At 44.4% G+C, this 16703-nt stretch overlaps 1 non-coding gene across 1 annotated transcript; it reads left to right on the forward strand.

The window, feature by feature from the left end:
- Positions 1-8950: 8950 nt before the first annotated feature.
- Positions 8951-9021, forward strand: trnag-ccc. The gene has a single exon. It is a non-coding gene; the product is annotated as a tRNA-Gly (tRNA).
- Positions 9022-16703: the final 7682 nt, after the last annotated feature.

A 16703-nucleotide genomic window follows, 5' to 3' on the forward strand; every position in this document is an offset into this window, starting at 1 on the left:
ACACAGACAAAAGGCAACTAAAATCTGTACATATTTACCAGGTACTCCAATAACTGAGAGAATTGGATAGTAAATAGCTTCAATGTCTAGAATTGTTGGATTCACCATTTGCTTGTGAGCGAAGTGTGTCTCTCACTGTGAACAATTCGGTCTCTGATGAACAGCAGATCAACACAATCACGTTACTATTTATAGAGGGAAGACTTGGCTCTTGGGACAGTGAGGTAACTGATCACATCATCATATTCACTAATCACGGTTGTTTAAACCCAGTTTAAAATTAATAATAATGACCCTTTCATTTGACACCGTGCCTTACCATTTTCGAGACGTCCGAAAGCGCCTCACCGAATATACTGTGACATGATTTGACCGTTTATTTTTGTGGGCAAAACGCGGCACCCTATGAAGCACAGCAGCGTCTCACAAACAGTCACGGAATAATTGAGCAGTAATTATTGGTCCTATTAATTTGAAGGAATTATTAACCCAGGCAAAGCGTTCCGCCAATCAATGAATAACCGGGTTCCTACTTATTGCTAGATAAACCGAGGAATGTGGTGTAAGGACATTTGCCCAACGTTTCACCCTGCCAGGAATTGAACCCAGGTCTCTCATTTGCCAGGAAAATGCACTAACCAGTGCGCTACTGGACTCCACATTCCACCATAAGAATCATGAAAGCGTGGGATTTTACAGCACAAAAGTAGGCAATTCTGCCCTAAATTTAGTGGTTTGTTTTTGTTATCCCACCAGAGCAATTTTTAGCAGAAAACAACATATTGAGTCATTGATGGCTCTTCTCCGAACACAGAGGGAAAGTGCGATCAGAGTGAGAATGAGATCAGGAAACGAAGACCGAGGTACAGTCAGAGACTGAAGGATTCAGATGCTGATACTAATAACAATAATATTATAATAATAATGAGAATGATCCCTGCGTTTAAAATAGGGTTTAATGACTTCCTTGAGACGGACTGAAAGTGCCTAACAGAATATATTGCAAAATTAATTGACTACAACAAAACAACAATTTGCGTTGATATCGCAGCCATTACAGATATTGATATAGCGGCCATCCCAGAACGCTATCTGTACATATTTTGAGGGGAATTGAGCCAAACAATATCCCACATATAACAGCGGATTGAATTAAACTGTTTTCAAGAGATTGCGACTCGCAGCAAGTGTCAAACATTCGGCTACAAGTAATAAAAATCCTTGCATTTTGTTATCGGGCTTTTCATGATTCTTGGCGTCCCAATGCGCTTCACAGTGTATACTGTAAAGTGAATTGACTGTCTATTTGTGGGCGATACGCGAAATTCGATTGTGCACAATAGTGTCCCACAAAGCGTTGTGGATTGAGTGACCAAAGTTTTTTTTTAGATTATTTTCCGCCAAAAAGCGATCCGCCAATCGACGAACAAACAGTCTCTCACTTTCTTCAGGATAAACAGAGATGCGTGGAGTAAGGAAACTTGCCAAATATTTGACGCTGCCTGGAATGGTGCCCTGACCTTTCCACTGCGAAGCGAGTGCTCTAACCAGTGAGCTACAGGTCTCCGCTGCTAAGTATCAAAATGAAGAACAACTTGGATTTATGTAGTGTCCTCCATGCTGGACGGCGTCTCAGAGCGCTTGGACAGTAAACAGAGGTGTGTGGAGCAAGCAAACTTTTCTAAGGTCTCCCGTCCTCGGAAATCGAATCAGGGTCCTCTGACTTGCGGGGCGAGCGTGCTAACCAATACACCTCAGGACTCCATAACGTAATACATGTTTCACTTCAGGAGAAACTCTTAATAAACTGGTACTGAACAGCCTGTTTCAGCCTGGCTTAGTGGCAGCACTCTGGTGTCTCAGTTAGGAGATTATGCGCTCAAGACCCAATTCTGACTTGGAGTAACCTAGACTAAGATTATTCTGTCAATGCAACGCTGGAAAGTGTTGCATAAACGGAGGTGCCATTTATCGTCGTTTAATTCAGAAGGATGTATTTAGGATCATCGCATTACATACAACAAGTTGTGTCAGCCGGGATCAATGGCAGCACTGTCACCTCTGAATCAGAAGGTTGTGGGCTCAAGCCCCACACCCGGACTTGGAATCACATTATCTAAGCTGACCTTCCGATGAGGTGCTGGGGTTGTGTTCCATTGTCAGAAGTGTCGTCCTTCAGTTTGTTAGAATTTAGTCTTTTTGTATAATGTTAGAATCACAATAGATGTAGCGAACGGGTTAACTTTTAAGTTAAGTGTGTTGTGGGCAGCTGGACTGAAACTCCCTGCACGTACACGAGATAACGTACTGTCTCAAGGACAGTATGTTTGTGTGCTGAGGCACGTACACCCCATGAGATGTTCACGTGAATCCAGCATGATTTCGAGCGGGTGATCTAAGGTCTGCACCAGTCTGCAGTGGTATAAGAGTTCCGAAAATTTTGTGTACGGGGCCGTCCCGGGTCGTGGAGACAAGGATACGGGAGATGGGGCCGTCCCGGCTCGCGGAGACAAGGGTACGGAGATGGATGACTTAGAGCTAGAAACACTAAGACTGAGGATATCAGATGGAAGATTGAAAGCTGTAAGCAAGAAGAATGAAAGCATGAAGAATCAATCTTGTGTGCTGGAAAGACACAGTGTTGAACTCTTGAACACAACAATGTCCCACAAACAGTCGCACATTGAAATGAGCAACTCTATTATTGTTTGTGGTTTTGGAGGGATTATTATTAGGCGTGTGGAGTAAAGAAACTTTAGGGTTTCGCCCTGCCTGGAATTGAACTCAGGTCTCTCGCTTGCAAAGCGACAGCTCTAACCACTGAGCTATACAGCACAGAAGAAGGCCATTCGGGCCATCGTATCTGTATCGGGTCTTCGAAAAGAGTTAAGCAAATCAATTCCACTCGGCAGCACTCTCCACACAGCCCTGAAAACTTGTCCTGCCAAATTAGTTGTCTACTTCTCTCTCTAAAGTTGTTATTGAATTGGCTTCTAACAGCCTTTCAGGCAAAGCAGAATCTGAACTAATCCAACGTAAGTGATTCGGGTGGGTGCCATGAATACGGTTCTGTGAGCAACGGTAAGTTTTGTTAGCAATCAACAAATAGCCAATAACCACAATTACTGAGACAATGGATGCAGTGAAATCGATTTTACTCAGTTCGCTCTGAGAAACGTGCTGACCCGCTTTTCTCGCTGCGGCCCACACTTCAACTTTTCTTGTTGAGGTCATTTATTGATATAACCCTCCTGGTCCATGGCCTTATCCAGTTTTGTGTCCATTCTTACTTAAGATTCTCTGAGATCTTAGAATCCTTGTTGTAGGAATCTGTCCAGCCGCCCATTATATTCGCAGAATACATAGTTGCTCTTCCTTTCATGTGGAGAATAAATACAATGTGTGCTGTTCTGCTTTCACTGTTACCAAACCCACCATTAACATGTTGTCGCTTTTCAAGACTTCACCAACTAAACCCGCACAATCACGTGCAACGCCATTATTGTTATTCTTTACTTCTTCCGTATCAATGTGGTCTCACTCCTTGACAACTAGACCTCCATGAAATCTAACTTTTTTCAGATGAAATTCAACAAGAAACATGCGTGTCCTGGGAGGAAGCTAAACGTTTCCTAACGTCTTCACAAAAAGAAAAACATTATATCAATGCAATTTTGACTGTATTACATAATAATGTGGCAGCTAGATTCCACGATTCTTCAAAGAAAATTGTTTCAACTTCAACATCAATTGACATTAATTCACGGCTCTTCAATATGTGAGGACACGGCAAAACGCTTCACATTACTGACAATGCCGAGCAGTGGTTTGGAGCTGAACAGGGTCAGCAAGGGAAAACTCGTCCGGCAAACAGATAGGTCTTGAGACAGACTTGGATGAGATAAGCGAATTTATGAGTCAAAAGAATTATGGGATGGATTACATAGAGTGTGGACAGAAGGTCCGAAAGCCCCATGTGAGGTAATTGAAGCTGGTGATGTTTTTGGGTAGAGAATATTTTGATGGATGGATTTCTGGATGTGGCAGAATTAGGGTGGGGGCAAAACTTCGATCCGCTGGGGAGGGATAGCCAAAGGTGGATACCTAGAAGGTGAGTTTTAGGCTCGAGGATCTTTGTGTATGACAAACCATTGTTTCAATCAGCGAATAGTGAACTAAGGAGACAGTTGAAGCAGCAAATGTTAATAACAGATAACACAGATAAGATAATTTTATTTAGGAAACAACATTGTACAACAGAGGACACAGGTAGTTGGGGACATTTGTTCAATCGAAAGCCAGGAAAGCGAAAAGCGAACTTGATGGGCTTTGACCGTTTTTCGTCCTTTCTTATGCTCTTATATTCCACGATTATGTTCTTATATTCTTATATTCTTAAAGTACATCAGCTACCGAGTTCTTCGTATGCTGTCGATATTGTCAGGTAGAGCTGGCGACACCCACATTCAGAGCGCTCGTGTCGTCCTGCCGATGTTACATCAACAGCAACATCACAAGATTATATGTATCATAAAGTTATATAGTGCCCCACCCACAGGGTAGCACTTCAGAAGGTTTGACAGTGGTTAGGGTTAGGGTTAGTTCAGCACGCCGTTGAGTCGCGGGGTGGGGGAGGGGCAGGTGACCATAAGTAACTTCGAAGACAGGGAAGGAAGGGGCAAGGCGAAGCACAGAGGAAAACAGTTCCAGAGCTTCGGGTCGTAGTGGCAGAAAGCGTGGCCACCAATGGTAGAACATGGGGCATGAGGGACTTGCAGAAAGCTGAAGCCAATCGACCGGCCGGAACAGGTTGTGGGTTTGGAGGTAAGCTGTGTCGCTGAACCCTTCCTCCTCAAAATCTATATGCTGCATCTTGGTGACATCATCCGCTGTCATGGAGTCAATGTCCACATATTTGCGGATGCACCCCATTGAATGCCTGTCAGATATCAAGTCCTGGACGAGAGAGAAATTATTTCAGTTGAACGTCAACAAGATAAAATCCGTTCTGGTAGGCCCCTGTCAGCGCCTCCACAGCTCCGGCGCTGACAGCATCACCATTCACGGACGCACAAACCACATTTCTAAGCCAGTTCGGAACCTTGGAGTCTTGTTTGACCATCAACTATCTTTACCAGCCCAATTCCGTGCCATAACACATCGTGCCTTTCCCAACAGAGGGGAGAGCAAAGCCTTCCATGCCCTCAATCCCCACGACATCTGCGACCTCCTAACTCTCTACAAACATGTCCGCTCAGACTGCTTAGCGTGCTCCAACCTGCTTCCCATCCTCTCCGACCCCAACATTGCTAGGCGAGCCTTCAGCAGCTGTGCCCCCACCATTTGCAAATCCGTCCCGCAGTTCCACCGCCTCGACCCCTCAATTTTCTTCTTAAGACCCAACTCAAGACACTTTACTCCGATCGTGCTTTCGATTACCCTCCTTACCGCTTGTCCTCCACACTCCCCGATCCCGATACTCAGCTCGGGTCCGCAACGCTGGTTGTCGAGCAATTTCGGACATCCTCCCAACGTGAAATCTACAACAGAAATGTAATGATGTTGTTGTTATAAGCACGGCAGTGAGTTATGGAGGTGTCATGGCATGAAGGGTTTTGAAAACGAGAGTGAGTATTTTACAATCGACCTGTTCTGTGCTGTAGAGCCAATGGAACTTGGCTATAACTAATTTGATGGTGAAAAGGAGTCGAGTACGGCTAAGTATGTTGAGGTACGAATTTTGCTTCCGTTGAATATTGTGCATGGAGGATCCATGGAGACTAACAAAGGGGGCATTAGAGATGTACACTTGAGAGGTGAAGAACACATGGACGAGTGGGCAACAAAATGATTGGGGGAATATAGGGAATCTATGCTGCACACCTTAAAAAGCCAATCTATTCCTAATGAAGTAGATGCCCGAAACTGGAAGCAGTAAAATCCAGTCCTTATAAAGCTGAAACATCATTTCCTCCCTTTTATATTCCAGCCTCCTTGAGATTAAGGCCAACATCTTATCTGCCTATTTTGTAAAATTTTGCACCTGTGAACTTGATTCCAGTGCTTTGTGCACTTGGACACCCAAATCATTTTGCTATTCCACAGTTCTTAGTTTCTCACCATATGGAAATATTCGGTTTTGCTATACCTGGACCCAAACTGGATTACCTAATGCTTCCCCGCATTGACTTCCATCTGTTAAACTTTTGCCCACTCACTTAATCTAAGACCATTTGTAATTTCAAACCTCCAGTTGGTTGTGTCAAATTACTGAGTGTCGTCTGCAAGTTGGTACATAAAATTCTTCATTCCTTCATCCAAGTTATTTGCATTTACTTGTCGTTTAATTTCCTGCACAGCACCCTCTCCACCACACTCCACGCCCTTGCCCCTCTCACCTACAGAACTGCCTCCTATTCGCGAACCTCACCCTGGTTCACCTCCGGTCGCGAGTTCGGTGGACTTGAGCATAAGTATTTCTGAGCATGAGGCGGCCTTCTTGATGGTCTCGGGTGAAAGCTGGGCAGAAATGTAGGGATGATTTCTTGATGGTGAGGGGAGGGATGCGAAAGCTGAAGGAGATGAGGAAGTGGTCGGAGATGGCCTTCTCCGTGATGGAAATGTCGAGGCCATATTTGATGACGGGGACTAGGGAATGGCCCCGCTTGTGTGTCGGCGAGATGATGTGGAGGATGCAGTTTAGGGAGGAGCGGATTTCAGTGAAATTTGAGGATGTAGTGCAAAGGGATTTTCTCGGTGAAATTTGAAGTTGCCCATTATGAGCAGGCGGTCAGAGCAGAAGGATGGGAGAAGAAATGTCGGAGATATCGGAGAGGAAGGAGATGGGTTTGAGGTGGGGGCGGTAAGCCATGGAGAACTTTGAGTGAGAGAAAGGAGGGACCGTAGAGGGAGAGGTGCTCAATTGAAGAGAACCAGTCATAGGAATAATGGATTAGACGGAGGGACGCTCGAGGAATGAGGGTCAACCCATCGCGTAGTTGCTGAGGGCGGGGTTTGTAATGGAAGATGTAGCCAGGAGGGTAACGTTACACTAATGCGGACGGAGACATTGGGTGAAAGAGAGGTTTCCCTAAGCCGACCGATATCCAGGTTCTCATCCAGGATGGGGTCGCGGTTAGTGAGGCTTTATCATGGAGGAAGTGAACATTTTGTGGAGCATTGCGGATGGTTTTGTGGGTGGTGGTGGGAGAGCACGGAGTAGAGAGTGGTATGGGAAGTATTTGGGTTCGTAGGGGAGAAATGACCGTCGTATTTGAGGAAAAGTTTGTGATGAGAGGGCATGGCTGAGCTTGGAAGATGGGCTTTTGCCTTTCGGAGGGACGGAGCGACTGAACGGTGCTGTTGGCTGATCTCTGACGACCAACGCCGGTTACCACGATGGGCCTGTCGGAGGGATCCCAGGCGACAACAGTTGGTGTCCCGGCGGGAAAGAAGACGGGAAGACCGGTGGGAGACGCACACGCACATAAAACGCACACATACATACACCTACTAACACAGATACAAACACAGACGCAAACACAAACACACACAGACACACACAAACATAGACTCATCCGCACACACCACACACACACAGATATACATAGACACAGACACAAACAGACACAGTAACGCAGTCTCACAACCATACGCAGACAAACATAGAAAGACACACATAGACTCACACGCACACAGACACGAACCTGGATCTAGGGACACGCCCAAACATAAAGATACAAACACGCAAGCAGTCACACACGCACAATAAAACACACACACAGACACATACAGACGGACACAAAGAAACACACATAAATAATCACCAACACACACAAACACACACACAGTTCTTCCCGGTGTTTTCCACAGTCACATTTAACGCCAATGTCTGTCGTGACCAGGCTCCAGGCTGATTTCTCGTGCTTTCTCTGCTAGACTTGCCAGTGTCCGATTAACCCAAAGTTTCCTTTCTGGAAAAATCTGCTGAGAAACAGCACAGGGGTTTGTTTCCTGATTTTCCCAGCACCGCGCAAAACAGGGGCGACAGAAGTTGTGGCCGCACTGAAGGTTGACAGCAACAGTGAAGAAATCCAGACAAATCGGACAAATTATCTTCTCAATACAGATCCCAGCCTGGAGTCTTGAAGCAATTTTCACCATAACCATTTTCTGATTGTAATTGACTTTAGTTTCAGTGTGAGTGTGTAGCGGCTCCCAGTGACTTGTCTGTCAATTCCTCTTCTTTAGTCTGTTCTTGTGAAATCAGCTGATATTGACTGTGATCCCAGGAAACCATGAGGAAGCCGTGTGCAAAAGCCACAATCTTCTCCTCTTATTACGTTGTTCACGACTGTAAGACCCATTGATATTACTGGGCTGAGACACGGGAATAATACAACAAACCATATAATTGATACAGAACCTGTCGCGTTTCAAAGCTCTGCACATTTCTGTACAGTGTAGTGATTGCAGAGTTTTAGTGAATATACAGCCACTCTCCACACAACCAAGTGCATCAAACAGTCATGTAGTGACTGGCCATCGTTTGGACTTGGCCCAGAGACGCCACGTTTGAAACCTCCCGTCTAAATCAATGAACATCCTTCAAGGAGGCAAGAAAGGAAGCGAGGTGAAGTGACTGTGGGATGGAGTTCCAGATTATCGGGCCAGAAAAGTTGAAAGCTCGGCCACCGAAGGTAAGACGGGTATTCTGGAACTCTCTGCCACATTCCTTCCACATTATCCCCTTCCTATCCATCTTCAAGTGGCTCATTAAGGCCTTCCTTGTGCAATGAACAGTGAGAGAATTAACGTGGAGAGAGGATGAGGGAGGCAAGTTGGCCGTGTAAGTTGGTTGACTCTGCAATATTCATTCAAAATAGCTCGCTGTTTATATCACATACTGTATGACACTTACATCCTGAGCAAAATATGTTTTCTTACACACGCATTGGTGATTCAATGGCAGAATTCTCACCTCCCACGTGGGAGACCCGGGTTCGATTCCCGGCCGATGCATTTTTTTTTGTGAAGGAAAAGTGCATCTGACACAATAGCAAATCAACAATCCCCAGGCCTCAAACAGGGGGTGTTGAGTCAAAACTAAAGGAGGAAAACGGTTGGGGGTCACCTCAGTGAACCAGCCAGCTCAGAAATGTGAAGTTGGAAGTGTGCAGCTAACTTAGTCTGGACTGAGAGTGATCAATCGGCCATCGACTCTATCACGTTCCTCGGGGATTGCATCACCGACAAAAACGCTGGCTGCTGATTAATGAATGGACATTGATACCAATATGCACACATGCTGTTGTTGTTCATAATACACATCTAACGTGGATGTTGTACAAGATGAACAACGTCATAAGTGTTTGGTAGGGTTGGGTTTCCAACCCACTTCCCCAAAGTAACTGGAGTCTAAATCCAGCGCCTTAGATCATTCGCAAACCGAACTCTACCAACATTTCTCACTAATTATAATCAAACTTCTCCTCCTGCCACGACGGAGAACCGAGTCCATACTCAGACAATCTGTCCACCACTGTAGCAAGTTTAGAAAACTCATCAATAATTTCAAGCTTTACTAAGGCGATATTCCAAGAAAACCGTTTTGGCGAAATCATTTACTCACTGGCTTGCAGCATACCTTTGCAAATAAATGGTCAGAAACTAAACTTTTTGTTAGGTGAAATGGTGTTCATTTTGAAAATGTTGCAGCGCATCAGTCACTTGTTTCTTGGCAGAGTGGCCTTGTGTTTCTACCGTTTGGCTGTTCGTATATTTGTATTTCCAGGGCTTTTTACTTCGTTTCTTCAACCTGCATTCGGGAGATTCCAATTGTCACTTATTATAGCCCAATCCAGCAATATCAGGAGTTTGGGAAAAGATCCGAAAGGTGGAGCAGCATCTGATTTTTAGCCGTTTCTCGAAAGTCATTAAGGCCCTGAAGTTTCCGTATTTTAGCGGATATCACGTTTGCTGAAACATCTATTTAACTTTTATTTTTAAAAAATGATTCTTCGGTATTGCTACACATTCACTGTTTCAATTGCAGCGCCTGAAGCAGATAAACGATTGTTACTATGAAAATAAGTGACATTTTGCAAAGAAAGTGAAGATTTCAGGCTACAAAAAGATAAGACTTAATTCCTGCGGCTGAATTGAATTCTATTGCAGCTGTAGTTTTGAAGCAAAAGATGTGACATAAAAATGTATGATAGTTGGTTCCCGTTTGATCTTATGTTGTCGAAATATCAGTGAACAGAATCCAATAAAGTGAGAGAGTGTGATGATCAAACCATTGATTGCAATTAATATAATCTCCTGTTGCAAAGACAGTCAGTTTAGAGTTTGCCAATCATAGTAAATCTGAGGCCAATCTTTCTAATTTTCAGCAGCACCGGCTCGCATTTCACACAGGATAATAGAGTGGGAAGGATAGACGTCAAGGTACAGGATGGAACTGGAGGTGAGGACAGGAGAAGTGGACCATTTGGTTTCACAGTGGAAATTGAAGACAGATTGAGAAGGATCGAGGTGGAGACACCCAGGAGGATTTCCACAGGTTGTTGTTTTGTAATTGAAGGTGAACATTGCGTGGGCTCGAATCCCACCGTTGCCAATTTGATTTTCCTTTGTATTTTCTCCCCATTCTTTCAAACTACAGTATTGTGTGGGAAATAACAAACTTGAACAAATGCATTGTTTTGCAGCGATTGCCAGTGTCCTCCTTGTAACCCTCTGTTTTTTCAGCAACTATTTTAAATCGTTGTCCTCGTGATACCGACTCACCCGTCATTAGAAATATTTGCTCATTTTGCACCTTATCGAATACAATGATCAATTGAAAAACTTCTGATCAGTCACTTGTTAACAGCCTGTGCTCCAAGTAGAACAATCCTTGCTTATCTAGCCTCTCCTCTTAAATTACTGCTCAGCTCCAGGGGAAAAGTAGAGATGTACAGGACCAATATTTCGGAGGTGGGGGAGAAATGAGTTCTTCAAACCACGAATATGGGATTAAAGGACAGTTGGGAATTCATCCCGGATTTGGTGTCTGAAAGGAAAATGGTTGGAACATCCGTGTCCCTGGAATGGCGGGCAGACAAAGAGGTAGAGAGATTGAAACCAGGATAGGGCAGAACGAAAAAGTTGGAGAATAGAGGACAAGCGGCAGAGAAGATTACTGAATGACAAATATGTTTGAAGAATTACATTTTAAGTGAATGGTCGATAGTGTTGAGCGGAACAGGTCCCCTCAATATGGAGGTTTGGAAAACCAGTGTCACATATGGAGTCAATGTCATTGGAAATTGGATCAGTTTAGTGCTGTTAATGAGGGTGAGGCACTGCGGGGAAAAGAAAGAGCAAACTTGGAAACAAATGTCTTGCTCCACGGAAAGAACAGGCAGTTAGGGGATAAGACCTTCAATTGACAGCATGTGGATTCTCGTGAGCTCTGTTACTGCTCCTCAGGAGGATGCAGTTTTGAAGGAGTTTGCGAGTTTCACAAAGCTGTTAATGAGTAAATCAGTAGAATCGGGAGAAAAAGTGAAGGGTGGGGCTGGTAGTGGCAGTGGAGTCTGTCGACGTAGAGTGTATGATTTCTGTCTTGGAAACAAGGAATACCGTCATCTCATGTTTGGAATTGGGACAGAGGACAGTGGGGCATGGGAAGGTTTGTGAAGCAGGTAGATGGTAATGGAAAATAGGAACCTAGTCTTTTCCTTTGCCTCAAGGTCGATCAATGAGAAGAAGAACAATTTTGCTGAGGTTCAGTGTGGCAGCTGATATGGTTTCTTGTGCCCCAAGAAGATTTGGTTTTGGACCATGAGGATGGATTGTAGCCACGAGCTTTCGTTGAAACATACCTGAGATTTGAGGGAGTGGGAGTGACCTACAAGAGTCACGGTATGGGGAAAGGCGAGATAAAATAGATTGAGATGACTGTTCTTGATGGCGGGTGATACAGACACATTGGGTTGAATGGCCTTCTTTCATCACCTAAATATTTGTGAGTCTTCATTTGAAATATTTGATTGTATTTGGGCGGCTCTCCGTGAGGTATAGTTTCTTTATTGGACACTGAAGAACGTTGACATTATGGCTCTCAAGGAAAGAAGGATGACCCCAGGTGACACCCCCCCCCCCCCTCACTGAGGGCACACAACTCGGCTACACCTGCGGCCATGCCACACGCACCAATCGTCGTGCAGGTGGGGTGGCCCTCATCTCCAGGTCGTCACTTGGCTCTCGTCCGAAAGCCTCACCATCCTAGGTGACTTCAATCTCCACATCAAACCCTCTTGCTCCACCGCCTCAGACTTCTCCTCTCTCAAACTCTCCCTTCTAATCCACTTGGTGCCTAGGATTTTTTTCTCTTTTTTGCGCGCGCATATTCCTAAATCTGAACTACGAAGTCAGCGGTTCACCGCTCCGCCCCCTTCTCTCCCAACCCCACCGAGCAAAACTCCCTGCCGCCTCTAGCTTTATACTACCTGAGAATGTAGGCCCAGGTTTCTCCCCGCGCTGTCATGAGTTTGGGTTGGATATATATTTTTTAAATAATTCAAAATTTGTAACAGTCCATGTTCTTCTAAAACAATAATAATTCTACAGCTGTAATATAAATTTTTCAGATTATATTGTATTATCATTTTTTGTAAGAAATGTCTTCATATTTATATGGACTTTCACAAAGTGGCATATGAAAGATTTGGTAAAAATGGACAGTGGCAGCACGGATACAGTACAGACTGGGAGACAGAAAGCAGAGGGCCGTGGTGGATGGATGCTTTTCCCAGTGGAGGCAGGTGTGGCATCTTCCAGGCATTGGTATTAAGACCACTGCCCATATAAATACATATAAATGATCTGCATTTGTGTATAGAACGTACCATTTCCAGATTTCCGAACGAAATAAAGTTAGTAGATTGATAAACAGTGAGAAGGATACTCACCAACTGCAGGAAGACATAGACAAAATAGGAAAATGGGCAGACAAAGGCCAGATGAATTGCAGTGTGGAGAAATGAGACGTGATGCCTTTTGGTGGAAAGAATGAGGGTAGGCAATGCAAGCTATGTGTACAATCCTTAGGGGGTAACATAACAGAGAGACCTGAGGGTGCAGGTAAATTAATCATTGCAGGTGTCAGGACAGCTAGATAAAGCTGTGAAAAGGGCATATGGGTTACTAGGCTTTATAAATAGGGGCACAGAGTACAAGATTAAGGAAGTTATGATTAACGAGTATAAACACTGGTGAGGCCTCAGTTAGAATATTGCGCCCAGTTCTGGGCAGTACACTTCAGGAACGATGTTAAGGCATTTGATAGGGTGCAGTGGAGATTCACAAGAATGGTACCAGGAATGAGGGATCTTAATTATGAGGAAAGGCTAGATAGGCTGGGATTATTCTCATTGGAGCAAAAAAGTATACGAGGAGAACTAATAGAGGTCGTCAAAATCATGAGCGTATTTGATAGGTTAGAAAGGGAGAAACTGTTTCGACTTGTGGGTGTGTCGTTGAATCGAGTTCACAGATTTAAAATAGTCTCCAAAAGAAGCCGGGGGGAGGTAAGCAGCGTTTTTTTCACGCAGCGAGTTGTTCGAATCTGGAAGGCATTGCCTGACAGGGTGGTGGTGGCCGATTCGATAACAACTTTTAAAAACGCGGTGGAAGGGTACTTGAGGTGGACTGGTTCGCAGAGATACGTGAAAAGGGCTGGGGAGTGGGATTGAATTTACAAATGCTCTTTACAAAGTGCTGGCACAGACTCGATGGGATGAATGGCCTCTTTTTCTGCTTTACGATTCTATGAATCTATGGGCATGAGCATGGAAAAATTCTGCATTCTCATCCTGACTGTGGTAAACAAAAGATAAACGCTGTATGGCTGAACTGTATTTTGTGCCGCCTATGATATAAGATATCAGGGGAAAGCTACACAATCATCTTTGTTGTGACGATACGAAGCGAAGAATGTTACATTCCGGACTAAAATTCGCAACAATTAGAATGATCCATCGATTCATCAACTTGAGTTGTTTCCAGTGATTTCAGTATTTGGGGTATTTGAGAGGTGTTTGCTTCATGGGGTGTGGGAGGTTGTACGTTTGAAGAGTGTGTTGGAGGGTTATGTGAGTGTCTGAGGGTGTTTGTGTCTGACGTTGTGTGTGTGGGTGATGGTTTGAGTGTGTGAGGGGAGGGGCCACTGGGGGTGAGGTAAAGTGAGCCAGGGACAAAAGCGTCCTGTGTTCAATCAGCAACCAACTGAGGAAGGGCACTGAGGTTGTCGAACAGGTCCATTGCTCAAGGAAACAAAACCGTCAATCAAACACCTTCTACTGTCCTGACAGCAGCAGGAACTGTCGCCAGTTCAGTGTTATACACACTACCCCGGGATTGGTTGAAAATTGTAGCCACCCTACCCTGGATCGACAAGCAAACGTTGCGTTACTCTGCACATGCTATCGGTGTGCGCTAGGCTATGTTGGGGCTGTGGGCTGGGCTTTTTTGGCGGCGGTCTACCGGGTTAAGCTGAGGTCTGTGGGTGTGCCATACTGGGGTCTGTGTACTGGGCTATCCTGGAGACCATTTGCTCGGCTACTTTGAGGTCTGTGAGATTGACTATGCTGGAGCTGCGTTTGGGATATCCTGGGGGAGGTGCGCCGGGCGACTTTGGCCGCCTGGAGCTGGTCTATGTTGGTGGCTGTTTCCTGGGCTATGCTTGGAGCTGCATCCTGGGATACGTTGGGGGCTGCGTGATGTGATATTCTCAGTGTTTTGTGTTGGGCTATGCTGGAGCCTGAGTTATGTGATATGATTGGTGCTGTGTGCTGGGCTATGCTATCGGCTGTGTGCTGAGTTATGATGGGCGGCTCTGTGCTTTCCCTGGGTGTGCGCTGGAGACGACCTGAAATAATACGGTTTAAGATCACACAATAAGAAGTGATTGGTTTCTGCTGCATTGTCGGAGCTGGTGTTCACCTGTTTCAGCTGAAAAATGGCGAATCAGTCGCCATTTTCCGGGGATCATTAATGGTCACGTGACATTACTGGAAAAGTGGAGGGATTGTGTACCAACAAAAATATCGACATAAAATTCGTCCTTTGCTTAATGACTGATTGAGGGACATTGATGCGTCTGCTGCAGTCGCCTCCAAAATCCACTGGCACCCGACCATATCAAATGCGTCATATGAAAAACTATTATTATTTTTATGACTAAGCACCATGGCTTATCATTCAGAAGCGACACGCACTACATATATTCGTGTTTATCTTGTTGCATCATACAATCATTAGATAATGTCTTTTTGGGATCACTTGACTGCCTCAAAGCTATTCCTCGTTAGCCAAGACAAAGAGAAGAATAGCAGCATCTTGAAGGACACATGGGTATGTGGGACACCTCCACCAGCTTTTTACGGGACTCTGAACCCAGATATATCTCTAGATGCGGATTATTTCTGCTCCATGCGGCTAAGTGTAGGGCGTGAAATTGAAGCGACTTTACAGATTATGTTTGAAGGTTTGGGAATCACATCACAGGATACTGAGACAAACATTTGTCTCCATTGTTCAATAAATTACAAAGCAAGTTGCTAAAGGCCTGAGATTTCCAAAGAGCCAATGGGGGGCAGATAGAGCGTTTGGTTATGAAACTGATAGTTGTCAGTCATCAAAGGGAGAAGGCGGGTCGCTAAGGCTGAAGGAAATCGCAGAGATACGTGAGGCGAATTCTTGAGAAAAGCTGACATGAAAGGAACTTACTACGTTTCAAAGAAAACCATCTGAAGAATGTTGAGACTTTCTTCGTACGTGAAATAAATTGTGTCAAGTTGAAAGATTTTTACCTACTAAAGTTAATTTTTATTCCCACTCTTATTATTTCATCCGACAGTTCGAGATGACCAGACAGTTTCAGATGACCATAGAGTTTGAGATGACCAGCAGCTGTTGCTGCAGTTGCTGCTGTGGTGTGAAGGGAAATTAATTTTTATTCCCACTCTTATTATTTCATCCGACAGTTCGAGATGACCAGACAGTTTCAGATGACCATACAGTTTGAGATGACCAGCAGCTGTTGCTGCAGTTGCTGCTGTGGCAGGTGTGAAGGGAAATAGTCTATAAAAGGTCAGGCTGTGGCTATGCGGTGTGAGGGCAGGAAGCTTATCATTGGCTGACTGCACACAATCACAGCTGCTTCCTTACATTTGTGCTCTGAGTTTCCTCCCCACCTGAAGACAACCTGACTCCTCCTGTGCACAGAGTCTTTTCACAATGCGCTGAACAAAAAAACTCCACACATAAAAAGAAGCAACTTGTTTAACCTTTTGGTGATAAGCTGCCCTTACATATAAGATATTCGATTACATTTGCAAACAATCAATGCCTCTAAATTTACAGTGTTCAATTGTAAGTAACAAAAAGAAACACATACCAACATAACAATATAACGAGATAGAGAACTTTCCATCATTCTTGTCGGTTGCTAAATAAAAACAGTTTATTTATTTATATGTAAGCATACTACAGGCAATGTTCTGATGCCGGCTTATCTCTCCAGGGAATAACAAGCTACATCACAAGCTGAGAGAATGAGGCAGCATTATTTTGTTCAGGATAATGAGTCTTTATATCTCTCGTTCATTGCAAGAGTGTTATACACATGAACAAAGCTCATTGTTCAGATAATC

This window comes from Callorhinchus milii, unplaced genomic scaffold (genome assembly GCF_018977255.1).
Source record: "Callorhinchus milii isolate IMCB2004 unplaced genomic scaffold, IMCB_Cmil_1.0 Scaffold194, whole genome shotgun sequence".
NCBI lineage: Eukaryota > Metazoa > Chordata > Chondrichthyes > Chimaeriformes > Callorhinchidae > Callorhinchus > Callorhinchus milii.